Source organism: Chroicocephalus ridibundus, chromosome 20 (assembly GCF_963924245.1).
Source record: "Chroicocephalus ridibundus chromosome 20, bChrRid1.1, whole genome shotgun sequence".
NCBI lineage: Eukaryota > Metazoa > Chordata > Aves > Charadriiformes > Laridae > Chroicocephalus > Chroicocephalus ridibundus.
In genome coordinates, this window is record NC_086303.1 from 1,373,025 (window position 1) to 1,390,024 (window position 17,000).

The 17,000-nt window shown below is 56.3% G+C and overlaps 1 protein-coding gene across 1 annotated transcript in view; it reads left to right on the plus strand.

The window, feature by feature from the left end:
- Positions 1-339: 339 nt before the first annotated feature.
- Positions 340-17,000, plus strand: part of PPFIA4 (PTPRF interacting protein alpha 4) — a 63,898-nt gene continuing 47,237 nt past the window's right edge. The window contains exon 1 of the mRNA XM_063356347.1: positions 340-423. The gene's annotated coding sequence lies outside the window, so the exon portion shown is untranslated. The remainder of the gene's footprint in view (positions 424-17,000) is intronic.

Consider the following 17,000-nt stretch of genomic DNA (forward strand, 5'->3'; position numbering starts at 1 on the left):
CCCCAAGGAGGTGTACCCCAAGGGGGGTTTCTGTCCCCCAAGGTGGAGGTTCTGTCCCGCAGGGATTTTGCCGCCCCCCCAAGGAGGTTTCTGTACCCCAAGGGGGGTTTCTGTCCCCCAAGGTGGGGGTTCTGTCCCCAAGGGATTTTCGTGCCCCCCCAAGAGGCTTCTGCCCCCTAAGGGGGGATTCCTGTCCCCCCGGGGGGATTCTGCCCCCCTAGGACGGCGTTGCTCCCCCACGGAGTTGTCTGCCCCCCAGCCCCTGTCCTGCCCCCCCCCGACCCCACCCCACCCAGCGGGGCGTGGCCGTGGGCGTGGCCAGGCGTGGCCCGTGACGCAGTGGGCGGGGCGGGGCGGGCAGCGGGAGGCGGCGGCGGCGGCGGCGGCAGCGGCAGCGGCGGCTTCCAGCGACTTCGGCGGTCGGTGAGTGCGGGCGGGGCCGGGCGGCCCCACGCTGCCCACGGGGGATGCTTCGCCCCCCGCGGGGCCGAGAGGAGGATGCTCTGCCCCCCTGGGCCCCCGGTGGGGCCGGGCAGGGGGTGCTCAGCCCATCTTCTGCCCCCCCGGTGGGGCTGGGCTCGAGGGGGCTTTACGGCTTTTGCCCCCGCCGGGATGCTCTCCACCCCCCGGGGATGCTCTGCTGCCCCTGTGGGGCTGGGCCGGTGGGGCTTTGCTCCCCGTTGCCCCCCGGGTGGTGCTGGGCTGGGGATGCTCTGCCCTGCCGTGCCCCGCGGGGATGCTCTGTCCCCCGGGAGGGGGTGCCTCAGGCCGGGGGTGCTTTGTCTCCCACCCCGTTACCCTTTGGAGGGGGTGTCTGAGCCAGGGGGTGTGCTGAGCTCCCCCGTTTCCCTTGGGTTGAGTCTGGGCTGGGGAGATGCCATCCTCACCCCGGAGCTGTGTTGTGGGGGGGGCTTGCTGTCCCCCAGCATTAGCCCCAGGCCGGGCCTCTGAGCCAAGGGGTTGCTGTGCCCCCCACACCACTGGCCCCAGACCAGGGGGCTGAGCCAGGCAGATGTGTTGCCCCATCCCCGCTGGGGTGCAGGCAGGAGGGGTGAAGGGGTGGACGTATCCACCCTGCTGGAGGCTGCACGGTGTGGGGGGGCAGTGATTCCTGTCACCCAGGAGTGGGGAGGGGGGTTCATTGATGTTCACCTGCTCTCCCCCTGGCAGCCCCCCAGTATGGTTCCAAGCTGTCCCTTTGCACCCCCTACCCCCATGCTTCCACCTTACGCTGCGGGGGGGGGAGGGCAGGCATCCTGGTGAGACTGGTCTTACCCTGGCCTTCTCCTGCTCCTCTGATTTCCCAGTGCTGAATCCTCCCGCCTCCCTCAGTACTGTCTCCAGCCCACGAGCATCTGCCCTGCGAGCATCCACCCAGTACCAAGCTCGGGGCTGGATCAGCCCCATGAGCATCCGCCCTGCGAGTGTCCCCCCAGCACTGAGCTCTGGGCTGTATCAGCCCCAGTGAGCGTCTGCCTGTCACCGAGTTCTGGGCTGGACCAGCTCCTGGAGATGCTCGCCAGACAGATGCTCGTGGGGCTGATTCGGCCTGGAGCTTGGTACCAGGTAGTTGCCCACCAAGCTGGGCCAGCTCAGAACTGGGCAGGTGCTCACCAAGCTGGTCCAGCCTGGATGTTGGCACTGGCTGGATGCCCATTGTGCTCGGGGCTGGACCAACCCAGTGAGCATCCAGCCAGCCTGGCTAGCTCCAGCTGTGCTCACACTGGTTTCCATCCTCTGTCGGCTGGTGCCGTCTCGTCACGGCTGTGGCAAGCTGCCTCCAGACACCATGATTTTCTCCTGAATAATACCAGTCTTAAAGGGCTTGTTTATCCCCTAAATTGCATCATTATTACAGCAATTGGCTTAGGAAGCTGGGTTTTGTTAAAGCTGTGCAAAACCTTCTGGGGACGCCCTGGTTTTGGCCAAGTCAGGGTTGGCAAAGTATTCATTTAAGCTTGTTTGCCACCATCTGCTCATACACTGGAATGAGGTTCTGCTGGTGGGTTTGACACCACCATGCCACTTTGCGAGCACGAGCTGGTGCAGAGGAAAGGTGTGAGCTGGAGTTTGGTATCTGGGTGAACGTGCCTATGCGGTTCCGGAGTTTCTTGGTTACAGTGCTGCCCAGGCTTTAGAGGAGATGGAAAGTTGATGTCTTTGTAGCTCTGATAGTCCGGGAGTCTCCCGTATCTCTGCTCTTGGGGATGCCACGATGTGCTGCTCCCTGTGTCTGTGGATGGTGCTGGCTGGGGAACAGGACTGATTTCTGGGGACTTCCCTGGAGATTTGTCAGGGAGCCGCCAGCACAGGTCGCTGGTGCTGTCACCCCGGCACTTGGAGGTGCTCAGGTGCATGGTTGACTTCCCAACTTTGGTGCTCCTCCTGCATCTCTTTCCCAGGAGGCAGACGAGAGGTAGTTTGGGTCCTATATCACTGGCTGGAGGGTCAGGGGGACCCCCTCAAACTGGCGTGTTCCTGAGACACCAGTGGTGGGACTGAGGGACAAATCTGGCTTCCCGGGGTGGCCAGCTCAGCTGTGGCTTGGCAGATGTGGGATTAAATGACTCATCCATCTCCGTGCAGCTTTCTGGCTTCATGGTGAGGGTGAGTGAGTCTTGCTGTGCACCGGTGGCTCGGTCCAGCTGTGCCTCGGCACTCGCCAGCAGTTGAAGTGCAGATGCTGGGGGATTGAACTGGCTGAAGATTTGGGTTCCTGCCTGTCTCAATTGTCTCAGAAAGTGATGGGAGTAAAAACCACCGTGAAAAACTCCTGGTCTGTGTCTTTTGAGGGCCCTTTTTGCAAGCCTTGCCCTTTCAGACAGCTCCCGCTGGGGTGTGGGGGATAGGGACAGGGACGAGGGTGCTGGTGTGAGGAGGAGGGGGCTGAGTGGGTGTGAGCTGGGCGGGTGATGGGGTTGTGGTGTGCTGGCTGTGATGTGATGGTGGCTGTGAGTCAGTGCTGGGTAAGAGCCTGACACTGAAGCTGTGGGAGGCAGCCCTGGAGCCTCAGAAGGTGCTGAACCCAAACTGGGACCCAACTGGAAATGCTTCTGGAGGTCTCCACTCTCTGGGGACAGGGAGTGACTTTGGCATGGGTGTCTGTCCACTGCCTGGGCAGTGCCATTTCATGTTTTCCAGCAACGCAGAAAGATACGGGATTCTTTAGCAAACCTTGAAACCTTATTTTACAATTCATTTCCTCCTCGAGAATGGTTTAGTGAGTCTGAGGTTTCCCAGACAGCTCCCAAAAGTGAGCTGGGAGGTCTCCGGGCTATTAACTGGAGGGGAAGGAGATGTTGGATCCATTGCCCGTCTCTCTTCCCAGACAGGTGTTAAATGCAATAACAAAGCCCCACTTTACAGATGCTTCCTGTGGAATGCCAAGCGCCAAGGCCAAGTGTGGAGGTGACGGTCCTGAGGGAGGGTGAGGGCTCTGGCGTGGGCTCCGCAGGTGGGTCCAAGCCCTGGCCAGGCTCCTGAGGGACGCAGTTGGGAATTATCAGTGCTGAAAGGGCTCCTCTGTGAGCAAACGATGCCAAAAAGCTTGGAGGTGGGTGCACGTGTGGGTGTGCTCACACGAGTTGGCATTTGGGAGGGAGGAAGGGAAAATATCACATGAAACAACTGCAGCGTTGGGGGACAGGTCTGCATTTGGGCCCATCTGGAGCAGAAGTAGTGAAAAATGATTCAAGACTCTTTGCTAAAAAAGGTTCCGCTGATATGATTGGATTTTGCTTCTCTTTGTGCTGTGGTCAAGCAGGTTAAAATCCTTGTGGGGACATCATGAAGTGCTCTGTTTAATTTGCACACAGAATCACAGCATGGCAGGGGTTGGCAGGGACCTCTGGAGATCACCCAGTCCCAACCCCTGCCAAAGCAGGGTCACCCAGAGCAGGTGGCACAGGAACGCGTCCAGGCGGGCTTGGGATGTCTCCAGAGACGGAGACTGCTCCACCTCTCTGGGCAGCCACCCTCACAGCAAAGAAGTTCCTCCTCATGTTGAGAAGGAACTTCCTATGGTCAAGTTTGTGCCCGTTGCCCCTTGTCCTGTCCCCGGGCACCACTGAGAAGAGCCTGGCCCCATCCTCCTGACACCCCCCCTTTCAGTATTTATAAGCGTTGATAAGATCCCCCCTCAGCTGTCTTTTTCCAGACTGAAGAGACCCAAATCCTCCAACCTTTCTTCATCAGAGAGATGTTCCAGTCCCCTCAGCATCTTGGTAGCCCTTTGCTGTCCCCTCTCCAGCAGTTCCCTGTCCCTCTTGAACCGGGGAGCCCAGAACTGGCCCCAGTGCTCCAGCTGTGGCCTCCCCAGGGCAGAGCAGAGGGGGAGGATGAACCTCCCTCCACCTTCTGGCCACGCTCCTCTTGATGCGCCCAGGATGCCATTGGCCTTCTTGGCCACCAGGGCACATTGCTGGCTCATGGGCACCCTGTTGTCCCCCAGGACTCCCAGGTCTCTCTCCACCAAGCTGCTCTCCAGCAGGTCACCCCCAACCTGTCCTGGTGCAGGGGGTTATTCCTCCCCAGGTGCAGCACCCAACACTTGCCCTTAATGAATTTCATAAGGCTTCTCTCCGCCCAACTCTCCAGCCTGTCTGGAGGTGAGGATCCCCTAAGGAATGAAGTGGGTGTTCATCTCTCATTTTTGTGCAGATCCGTGTGTGGAGCCACCCCCCTGCCCCTCAGCCCCTGTGCAGAGCTGGTGGTGCAGCGAGGGGGTGGAGGGATCCTGGAGCTGGGTGCCAAACCTTTGCCAAAAGACAGGGCCAAAAGTCACTGGCCAGGAGGGGACTCACCCTGTGTCCTCCAAGTTGCCCTTCCTTTCCTCAGTCTCCACCCTGGTGTTTTAAATCAACTCATGGGTCTCTTGCTCCAACGCTGTAATCCTGCAGGACTGACAAGGCTGGAATTTATCTGAAATGCAGATATATTTTTTTGCAGCTCCCGGTTTCCAGTTTCTGCCACGCTTCTCTTAGCAAGTGCGAGGAGGCACCGGCTGGGTGGCTGCCTTTAATTGCATTGGGGAAAAAAAAAAAAAGGAAGAAAACAAGTGGCAGATGAGAGCTCATTTCCCCCATCCTCATGTCCGTTGCGGCCGATTTCCAGGAGAGGGCAGTTCCCAGGGTTTTTTGCTGCGTGATGCCTCTCTCTCCCGCAGCCTCCGAGCCGCCGTGCCGAGCCCCTGCCGCTGTGTGCCTGCGGGTCGCGGAGGCAGTGCCATGCCAGGGAACGCCGGGGCACGGGCCCAGCTCCTCCGCGGGGAGGTGAGATGTTGACAGTGTGCGGCCGATTTCTTTAAATAGCGAGCACTGTGCTGCGAGGATGTGCGGCAGGGAGGGATGCTCTTCCTGCTTGGACTCTACATCCATCCTCTCAGAGGGGAGAGGATCCATCGCCAGGGAGGGATGGCACAGCAGGGGAAGGGACCTCCTCCCAAAATCACTGCCCATCCACCAGGCACATTGATTTAAAGCTCTCGTTTACACCCTTTCCTGGTAGAAATGAATTTTCTCCATGATTACAGATGGGTTTTACCTCCCTGGCTAGCATCGTTGGCGGTGCGGCTAATGTGCCGGGACAGAAGAAACGCGCTGCTGTGGGGCTGGCGGCCGCGTGGTGGCCTGGGGGGTTTGATAGCCAGGAGGTAGGAGCTGGGCTGCACATCGGATGGCCGGAGCCTGGGGAAAGGGGGATGTTCGGCCGCGCTGCCAGCCCGGTGCTCACCTCTCAGGGAGTCTCGTTAGTGCAGTGCATCCTCAAACGGATCCTCTCCTGCCAAAGGCTGGCCTTTCCGGCTTCCAAAATCTGGAAGGGTGTTTATAGCCTCGCCGTGGCATTAACACAGGTGTCATAAACATGATCTCAAGTTCTTAATCGTGAATAAAATATTCACGATTTTATTGGCTGGTGGTGGTGCCTACTACTATTCTCCATCCAGAAATTCGTGGTTCCAGGGGCTGCAGACAGTGAGGGGAAAGATGGGCTTGTACAAAGTTTACAGCCTCAATAATCCAGTTAATCTGCCCAGTAATTCCGTGCCCGGCAGCTATACTAACTAAATCTTGGCCTCTTTCGAGCATCCCCCCCAGACTGTTTTGCAGGAAGGAGTCAAAAAAGGTCCAGAGATTATTTTTGGCTGTGGCTGATTTATTCGCACGCTGATCAGCCAGGAGAGGAAGTTATTCTGGTCCCAAACTGTCCCACATAACGCGCAAGTACCTTGTGCGAGTGCGATTTCTCTGGGCGAGGTTGCGAGATGACGTTCTCCTTTGAGGGACTGAGCTCTCATAAAGCACCTCGTTGGCTCGCTGTCCTGCGAGCCCACTCGGGGAGCTCAAATCAGGCCAGAGCCCCACAGCCAGGGGATACGGGCTCTGCGCCCTCCTGTCCTTGGGGACAGAGCTGAGCCCTGTGTCCCTGGGGTGACGGAAAGCACTGTGCCTTGACATTCCTGCTCCATCCAAGGGAGCACCCAGCTAGATTGTGGGTCTCCCTGGGTGAGACCTGGGTTTGGAGGGTGCAGGGCAGCGTGTCGAGGCTCGTTTGGGCACAGCATTGTTTCGAGGCTCGTTTGGGCACAGCATCGTTTCGAGGCTCAGGAAGCACCGCGGTGTCTTGGCCAGTTTCTCTGCAGGGTGGGGTAGCCGTGGTGCTCTGAGTATCTTCTCCCTGTGTTTGCTTTCCCTGGCGTGCTGCGAAGCTGAGCTCCCCGCTTTTGGGAAGGGGTGGTGGGAATGAAGTGTTGAGGGTGGGCACGGCCAGATCCTGCTTTTCTCCTGTGTCTGCACAAGCAATTGTTTCCATGGGGCTTCCCAGTGTCACCAGAGCTGGTTTCTGGACAGGGCTAGTGGGGGTCAGGCAGGGTGGGCATCACTGGGATGTGTTGCTGCTGGTGCCTTTGCCATCCTGTTGTGCCAGTAACGTGTTTACCTTCCAGCTGAGGATGCGTCCCCCTGCAGAGGTGCTGGTTGCAGTGGAGATCCTGTCCCCATGCCACCCCTCATAGTTGCTGTGGGGCTGGGGGCATCAGTGGTGGCGACGTCCGACGGATGCACTGCTGGCATGGGCGAAGGGGGACCGGATCCCCACATCTGCAGTGCGGAGGCAGGCAGGGCCGAAAGTGAGCCCGACATTTGGGCGAAGGCAGACCGGGGAGGATTGCAGGAGGCTTTGTGGGTAGAGAGGAGCTGCAAACCCAAGCCCCTAAAGGACCCAAGCCCCTAAAGGACCCATGGAGGTGTTGAGCGAACCAAATGCTGGCTGCTGCTTTGCTGCTTGGAAAACCTGGCTGTGCTAGAGAGCAGATGAGTGGAATTCCTGGAGATTCCCATCTGCCTGCTGAGAGTTGCTGTCCTCACTCCTCGCCAGCATCAAAGCACCTGGAGGCAGGTGCTCGCGAGTTTCTTTGGGACACCGGGGATGGAGTGAGGTCTCTAAGGTCACTGCCAGCATCCCTCGGAGAGACCCCTCCCTGAACCTTTCTGGGGGCTTGGGCTCTCCAGTCACCATGTGCAGAATAACATGGCTTAACTCATTTTAACCCATTAAGTGTTTAATTGGAACCAGAAGGCTCATCTCTCCTCATCTGAGCTGTTTTTCCTTTGAGCCCAGATCCAGAAAGGGTTTGCTTTGCTGCTTTTACCTGTCTGATATCCAGCTGTGCCACCCAGAGAGCAGCTGGTGTTTGAGGGAGAGAGAACACTTCCCTTTGCCCCTCCCCAGCGTCAAAACCTGGATGATAACCACTCGATTATTAACAACACTTTGGGGCTGCCATATAAAAAAAAGAGCATTTCCCCCCCCTTTTTATCATCTGCTTCTAGTTAATTTAGTTACAAGACTTTTGCAGTGGCCATTTTTGGAGATGGCGATCAGAGCATCTCTGCAAGCAGAAATGGCTTTCATTCTGCGTGTCCTTTGTGTTTACACATATATAAAGAAATTTTGTCCCTTAAAATGAAGCTGAAATAAGCCCCAGCATTGCTGATCACTGCATGGCTCTTCATGAGCGCTGGTGTCGCTTTCAAATCACACGTCGTCAATAAATCTAATTCTAACTGCCCTGCAGCAAATGGCATCAGCCTGCACTTTGAGATCTCTCCCACACGCACTCCCGCTGCCTAAAAATACCAGTGCTTTAATTCTCAAATGACTTGGCTATTGTACAGCCACCATTTTTTTATTTAAATATTGCTGCATGGCTCAGTGCAGGACATCTGTTACACTACAAGGGGTGAAATTGTGCTCTTGAGATCTGGTCCTTAAGTAAGGCAGTGGCTGTGTCGATCTTTGGGGCAAATGAACGTTTATTACTTTTACTCTCTGTGGTGTGAGGTGTGTAAATCAGGGGTGCAGCAATGTTCAGGGAAGCGGGATCCAGGAGGGGAAACTCATCCCTGATACGGCATCAAGCGAAATACCCCACAAAACTCATCCTTTCCCCAAAGAGATGGAGCCTCAAGTGGCTGCCAAAGAAAATGCCATCGTTGCTGGTGACCTTCCCGGGGAAGGACTGGCACGTGTGCTGGCAGTGGCCAGCGAGGGCTGTTCCCATCTCAGTACAGGATGTGGGAAAGCCACTTCCAAAATCCCTTCCGGAGCATCACCAGAGCCCTCCAAGCCCTTCAGCTGTCCACGCGGCGAGGAGAGCGGAGATGAACGGGCCCGTCTGGCCAGCGTTACCCACAGGATGCTCTTGTGTCCAAATAGCTGCGTGCTTTAGGAGCTGCCGAAAATGCAGCCTACTGCGCTTCGTCCCTGTTAACCCTCCGTGTGTGTGTCCCAGGTGTCTATTCCATCCTCTTTGCAGTAAATATATAATTTACATTTACGTGTCTGGTTTTGAGATGTGCAATACAGGGAAGGGGACTGACTGCTTTGGTTTGAGCAGCTGGGTCGCCCTTTAGTGGGCGAATGCAGAGGACGCGCTGGGGTTTTCAGTTCATACAGGGCACTGGGCAGACTGGTGTGTAACTCACAAGCAAGTACACTTTTTTTCCCTGCGGATTTCAGACTCTTGACCTTCCTGCGCTGCTGGCAGGGCAGGGAGAGCTCATCAGTCGGTCTATGAATGAAGCCAAGGGCTAATGTCACGTTCTGTGACCTTGGGGTGAAGTGGCAAACTGGCTTTGAGGCATCGACTGGGGGATTTTGGAGCAGTGCTGGATGCGACGGATGTGGAAATTTGAGTTCAGCATTGCTGGGAGGTGCTGAGGCTATAAAACATGAGCGGTGCTCTAAACGGATGTGTTTCTTTAGGAGACTTTGGATTGAAGGTATTTGGATTTTCCTCTCTCGATCTCCATGCGATAAACCCTCACGCTGCTGGAGGAGTTGGTTTCTGAGCTGTAAACGCAGCCTGGAGCAGTGGGTGAGCACAGGCTGGAGGCACACACAGCTGACGGGGCTGGCTGGTAGCTGGGAGTCCTACACCCTGCTGCAATATCGTTATCATTATCAGACACAAGCGTTGATAATTCCCCCTGTCTTGCAAAAACCAAAAAGTATATTTTGGAGGCTGAAAAGGTGAGGATACGGAGGATGTCTGCCCCACGGAGCTGGCAGACACTGGCTGCTTGGTTTCCTCCTCTCTCCACTGCAAGTAGGAGGAAATCCAACCGCTGGAGATGCCAAGGAGGTGCTGCCATTGCCCTAGGGTGGGGACAAGGGTAGTGACCCATCAGGAAGAGCCACCCTGTCTGTCAGACCAAGATGTGGCAGGTCCTCCATCACTCAGTGCCTGGACTTTCTCCTTCCAAGGATTCTTGCCTCCACACGGGTTGACCTGCTGTGCCTCGAAATGCCAAAAACCTGCTGCATAGAAGGAAGCAGAAGGACCTTCCCATGCTGCTGCCTTCACCCTGAGCTTTTTTCCCCCTCTTTCCTTCAGTGCAGGTGTGTACACAAGGAGAGCAATCATGGGTCAGCTCCCGCGTAGTCACTGGTGAGCTGGAGGCCTGTTCTCCCAAAAGCATGAGATTTTGCAGGATTTATCCCCAAATGATCAGGAACTGCTTACAAACACCCAAGTTAACCAGTCTCTGGGACAGCTGTGACCTTCGTGGTCTCCTTTTGCCCCTCTCCGTCCCCATTGGCTTGGATTGAGGCTGATCTGCTTTGAGGCAGCTGCCAAGTTCACTTGGTGGCACCTAAAGTTTTTGTAAATCTGTGAGGACTCATGGGCACAGGCTGGGTGCTAATAACACCAGTAACCGGGGCAGGCTGGCCGTGGAGAGCTGGTCTGGACTGGTGGTGGTAGGAGGAGGATGCTAAGGAGAAGGCAATGGTGGCCACTGTGGTGGCTTTATTGCCTCCAAGTCTTCCTCCGAAGATGATGGTCTGGTTTGAAAGAGTCCGGTCTCTGCACAGCCACAGCTCCCGGCTCCCCGCTGGCCTCGACCTTGCTCCGGCAGGGAGATGTGTGCAGTTTGGCTTTCCCTTCTTGTTGTTTTCCAAAAAGCAAATATTGTCAGCTTCAGAGCAACTCTGGCCATATTGTGTGCATATTAATGCGGAGCCAGAGCAAGGCTCGGCACGCGTGTGTCTGCCTCCGCCGATAGCTGGGGTGGGAGCTGGGTATGTCACATCGGGGTCTCTGCTGGGGGGGCGTCGGAGGGATGTTATCTGCAAATGCAGCTCACGGACGGCTGGGGAAGCGGTGGAGAGAGATGCCAAGAGGGGGAGGCTGCTGCAGGGAATCTGAGTCCCTCCTGCCTGCAAAACCCTTCGCGCTTGTGAGATGCCGGAGAGGGAGATCGGCTGGGGACGGCCAGCTTGTCTCCGTGCTGGGAGCAGGAAAGGGCCTTTGTGTCAGCATTGGAAGAGCAAGAGCAGCGTGGCTTCAGCTCAACATCTCGGGCTGGGCTGGAGCTGCCTTTGCTCCGGAGAGGGAGGCAGAGAGCCCGCAATGCTGCGTGACACTGAGACAGCCCAGACACTCCTCTCCCCGCTGTCACCGCAGCAGCCTGGAGAAGCCGGGGCCGTGCGAGGCCGCGCCGCCTAACGTGGGCATCGGCTGCTGCCGGCTGCGGATGCCCCGGCTCAGCTCCTCTGAAGGTGGGATGGTCCCTGGGGGGTCGGAGGTGTGGGTGTCCCCTCGTGGGGACGCTGGAGGGACTGCTTGGTTTACTTTTCCACTGGGGATGCTGGCAGCTGGCTTCCCACCGCGCTGATGGTGCTGCAAGTACCCTGAGGAAGCAAGGTAGCATCCACGCTCCTCCCCTCAAGCAGAGCAAGGACCTGTGACGTGGTGCAGCGGCAGCATGGCCCAGGGCTGTCAGGAGAGCAGGATGAGGCCCTCTGTAAAGGATGCTTCAAAATATGGAGGCAGTTAACTGCCGCTCCTAGGGTGGTCGGCGGTGGGGTAGCCTGGGGCTGCTGTCTCCTGCAGCTGCTGTCACCCTCCTGGCCGGCACGGGCTCTCAGCACCCCAAATTTCTCACAGGTCACCCCAGGTACACCTCCAAAAGTCAGCCCACCACTGTAGTCTCCCGGATGGCTTTCAGGGGTGAGCAGAGCCATTCTCAGGTGCTTGCTCTCCATCCCGCTTGTTCTCCAGCTGTTCAGCTTCCCCCATCATATCTGTGTTCTCATCAGTCATTATTTCTCTCTAAGGGTGAAGGCTTTTTAATAACGGCTGACATTTCAGCCATTTTTGAGTCATTTCCTTTCTTCCACTCCAATTTTCATCCTCTTCTTCATAACTAGGAAGCCTTTCTTTGTCCTCGGCCAGAGGGCAGGTGTCTGTTATTGCCTCTGTTATCATATTCCAGGAGGTTTGATCGGGTTAATGAAAATCCTTCTCTCTTTCTCTTGCGTGTCGCTTCCAATCCTATCTTCTTTAGCCTGGTTTCTTAAGGAAATTAAACTAAAGGGCTTTTGTCGTCACGGCCTTTTCTCTCCCTCCGTTTCTCTTGAGCGTGTTGATCTCTCTTAGCAAATCCGATGGGGTGGAGAGCTCGGAACGCTCGGGGGCTTGCGATGGCTGGCGGGGACGACAGAGCGAGGCGATACCCCAGAGGGGCACGGTGCAAGGGGCCGGTGGTGGTCCAGTGGGCTGGGGCTCATCGCCCAGAAAACAGGGCTGCAGATCCCACCGGCAACACGAGGGGTGCTGGGGCTGTATCCCCAAGCCCGTTAGCTGGGATAACGGGCTGCATCACCTGGGTTTTTTTGCTGCCCAGCTGCTTTTTTCTTGTGTTCAGGAAGGGAATCAGAGGAGGAGAGTCGCTCTGGCCTCGCAAATGGGGTGTTAGTCTGGGTTTCGAGAGACCTGGGCTGTGTTTTCAGCCGCAGACTCGCGCGTGGCTGCGCTCGAGGGCTCTTCCTGCAGCAGTAGGAGCTGCAGCTGCTTTGAGCTAATCTGTTGGAGTGTGAACTGCAGTGACAGAGGAGCCGGCGGAGATTTTCCGCTGCTGTCCATGCTACAGCAGGGAGAGGCGGTAGAGGTTTTCCAGCGGTTGCTGCAAAATCTCATTCCCTGGTAGTGACGTGGGGATTTCTGGCGAGGGAAATCTTGGGGGTCCTGGGAGAAGCACAACGTGCAGTCGGTAGTTCAGGTGCATCAGTGGAAAGGGACCAAAGTGCTTCTTGGTGTGTCCTTGGAGCTCATTGCCCTTTGCAACAAGGGATGGACTACCTCATGGTGTGTCCCCTCCTTTCCCAGCCTAGCGTGGGGACAGGGATCGTGTCAGGATGGGGAGGGGTGTTTGCTGAAGCCCTGCAGTATGGAGATGCTCTGCCCAGGTCTCGCAGTGGGGAAGCAACCTGTCTGCTTGGCAATTTGGCTGGAGACTTGGCTTTTCTGTGGATAAGTTACTGCTCATTGGCACTGAGTCGTGTTGTAGATCTGCACTCTGAAGGTTTCACCCTTGCTGTGCTGTGTCCTTCACTTTGCATGTACATCTGGTGTTTCTTTTGGGCAACCTGTTCTGCTGTTCTCACTTCAGCATTCATCCCTCAGGCATGGACCCTTGCTGGACCTCAGCATGGCCCACTGTTGGAGGAGGAGATCAGGCTTGCCAGCAGGAGCTGTGCCTCGTCCTCTGCCTGGTCCCACCAGGCACCTTCCTCTTCCTCTCCCTTGAGGTCCTTCCCAACGTGGGGGGCTTGCTGGGTGGCACCAACCCTTGGCACTTGTAGCCTAGCAGTGAGCAGTGTCCTCACCAGATCCCCATGTGCTCCCTTCTCCTCAGAGATCCCCAAATATGCAATCCCATTAAGGGGGACGCACAGCAGCGGCTCTGCATCCCAGCATATAGTGCATCCCTTTCACCTTGCTCAGCTCCTCCACATACTTATGGTCTGCTGGGTGAGAAGGCTTGATGGTAGGAAGACAGGACTAGCCCTGATGCCACCATGGTCATGCATGATGTGCATGTTTGGGGTGTGTTTCAGAGCTAGGTTTCTTAACCAAGTGTGAGATGTGGATAAAGGTAGAAGAAGGGCTTGGCAGTGGCCCCTGCTCAGGAGCTGGGTGCTTGCACGGTTTCTCTTTCCAGGGAGGGTTTTGGTTTTCCTTTGCTCTCTCCAGCCTCTCTTTTGATGGTGGTGAGATGGGCTCTGTAATTGAGGAGATCCCAGCTGAATAATCCACTGAGGAAGCTGCTAATTTGAAGACATGTCTGTAATAATTAAATCATTATCTGAAGGGAAGTAGAGAACAGATACCAAAACGGGGCTAATTAAAATCCAAACCCAGGATGACTTGGGCCCTGGGCCAGAGCACAGCATAGTCTGTTGGGGATGTCTTCATGTGTAATTGCTTTTCAGAACATCAGTCCCACCAGAAAACCCATCTGTTCCCCCTCACGAGACCAAGACTGACCCAGAAACTGTCTTGTCTTGTCCTGTCCTGTGTTACCCAGACCAGACACAGACAGAGGATGGCCATATGCTTCACAAAGGGCAGAAAGGGTGGTGAGACCCAATTTGGGAGAGCATTTGGTTCTTAGGCCTCAGGAACTAGATTCTTCTGTATCTCTGGAAGATTTGGTCCTTATCTTTCAACCCTCAGGCTTGGCTGATGCTCCTTGGAAATACCTTGAGATCTAGAAGCAGGGTAGGCTCGTTATCTATGCCTACTCCATGCATGGAAGGATTTGGACCTGGGAAGAAGGTGGCTTTGACTGTAGTGGGAGATGAGTCTTGTTCAGGTTGACTCCATGTCAGGGGTGGGAGCACGTTGGGAGAGGTTTTTATGTGCTGCATCACCTGTAAGGATGCAGTGCATTGGCCTGGCCCTTGAGTTATCCTCGGGTGTCAGCTCTGAATAGGTCCAAGGAGGTGGAGGTGTCTCTGCCAAGCTGAAACATAGTGGCCGGCAGGTGTGGTTGTTGATGTAGGAGGTGAGAAGGGGTCCTCGGACAGCACTTCATGTTATGCCATGGCGATGGCAGATCTACAGGGTGAGTGTTAATGTGCGTACCCAGAGGTGCCATGAATGCTTTGCCTGAGACTAGTCAAGCTTGAAGTCCACCATGTCCTTCAGTAGGGCCAAGCCCTTTGCAAAGGAGAGTGCTTAAAAATCTCACCTCCCATTTTCAAGATTCGGGGTCTGGGGTAAGTTCAATCCTCTTAATTTCCTGCACTGGATGGATTTCTGCATCAGGGAGATGGTACTGCACTGTCTGCCTAGGCTGAAGGTCCTCCTGTGGGTGGTAGCAAGGTGAAACCCAGCAACAAGCATCGCTTCAGACGAGCTGGCCTTGAATCACTGTATTTTGGCAGGGAAGGGCTTGCAGCTGTCCGAACCAGGCCCCTTCCAAAACTGGTTGAGATAAATTGGTGCATTTGCCTAGTGGAGACAAGGTCAGGGAGCTCTGTCTATCAGGTGTGCGCATCCTGAGCATCGCTCAGCAGATGCCACTGTGTCGGCACGGCAGATAAAGGTCATCTCAGGTAGCCTGGTGGAGAGGAGGGCATGGCACAGGGCGCCAGGCAGGGAGCCACTTCTGCTTGGGTGAGCATCCCACCAACCCCTGACACATGTTCTTTTATTTCCCCTACGTTGCCCTGGAGGGACTGCAGCATTGCAGCAGCGCAGCGCTGGCACTGCGACGGTGACGTGGTGGGTCTCGGGGATGGGCTGCCTTGGGCTGAACCATCCCTAAGCCAGCGCTGGTGGAGCTGGGTTCTGCTTGGTCTAACGTCTGCAGGAACAGGGCACTGTAGGATGCTCAGGGTCCAAAATTGCGTCAAAAAGAAGCCAGAAATTTAAAGCTGTCCGCAAAAATGGTCACTAAACCTAGAAAATGTTGGCTCAGCTTCTGTGTTTGAGTTGTGTGTGGAGAGGGGCTCCCAGTCCCGTGTGCATCCTGTCGGCTTGTGAGCTTTAATATGCTGCTTGCTTTTAATAGAGAGGGCGCACGACATTGTCGTCTCAGGCAGCAGATGTGTTGCCAATGCATTGGGTTCATCCCCTTCCCTTTGTCCCCCTTCCAGGGATTTTAAGGTTTCCTGGCCACCACGGTTTTGAGTGCCCACACAGGAGAGCTGCTCAAACAGAGGGACCAGGACGGAAACTACCGCGCCTGCGTCTCTTCCAGCCAGTAGTGCACCAATGTAATTACCTACATTTAATTTCTTTAAAAGCCTGCTGAGCTGCAAACATGGTTCCCCCTTTCCCTGGTGATGTCTTACAGAGGTCGGCCAAATCCTGCTCTCGCCTCCTGCTGGGGTGGTTTGGGGGATCGTCCCTGCTGCCAGTGCTTGGCCGTGGGGCCACTCGCTGCAACCCCATGTGTGCAGGAGCTCCTCGAAGTGCTGGGGGGGGACGACTGCAAAGTGCTGTGACGAGGGGCTTTGTGCTGTTGGGGAGTGGATGCTTCTTGGAGCCCCTTTGGGACGGACGGAAACACAAGCCAGGCTCGATGATGGCATGGTCGGGGCCACAACCTTTGAAGTCTTCTTCGGTGAGCTGGACTTGGCCGTGGGACCTCGCAGGAAGCTCGGTGGGGACAAGGGCACGAGCTCCTGGGGCTCTTGGTGCCGGGTGCGGGATCTGCCCGAGGTGCACTGGGTGCTGCCGGCAAGGACGCAGAGCTCACCGCATTAGCGTAGCTCCATGGAGCTGACATTTTAAGAGGGAAGGAGTTGGAAATTGAGCTGAACTAATGCCCAGCGCTGCTTTTTGTGACAATAAATGCTCGGATGAGAGCTCTGCCGACACAGGGGAAAGCTGCCACCCTGCCGCAAACCACGCCACTCCCCACGCTTTCTGGAGCAATTTCCTGTTAGTTCCCTCAATTTGAAGCTTGCGCTGCTTTTTCAAATCCCCCGAACCAGAGGAACAGTGCTGGGTCACTGCGTTTCTTCTGGCCAGTCTCTGCTCATCCAGCCCGGCGCTGAGCATCCCTACACCAGGTGCTGGTGCAGTGAAACAAGGACGAAGGCAGCACTGGCTATGCACTGTTGGGACCGTGGCAAGCAGGATGGGTGCTGGGATCTCTGAATTGGGACCGTGGCAAGCAGGATGGGTGCCGGGATCTCTGAATTGGGACCGTGGCAAGCAGGATGGGTGCCGGGATCTCTGAACTGGGACCGTGGCAAGCAGGATGGGTGCCGGGATCTCTGAACTGGGACCGTGGCAAGCAGGATGGGTGCCAGGATCGCGGAACAGGCATGGCAATAGCGTGGGCTGGAGCATGCTCGCTTATCCCCAGATGCCCTGTAGTGCCGGCACCTTCTTGGCCTCTTTGGGGACATCTCAAGGGGCTGTTTGCCCTGTGACAGCCCCATCCCTCCCCACTGATATACCCAGACTCCCAACTGGGATGGGAACCGGACACGGACCTGTTGGAACGGGTCCAGCAGAGGGCCACGAAGATGATCAGAGGGCTGAAGCCCCTCTGCTGTGGGGACAGGCTGAGAGAGCTGGGGGGGTTCAGCCTGGAGAAGAGAAGGCTCCAGGGAGACCTTCCAGCCCCTTCCAGTCCCTGAAGGGGGCCTACAGGAAGGATGGGGAGGAACTCTGGATCAGGGAATGTAACGATAGG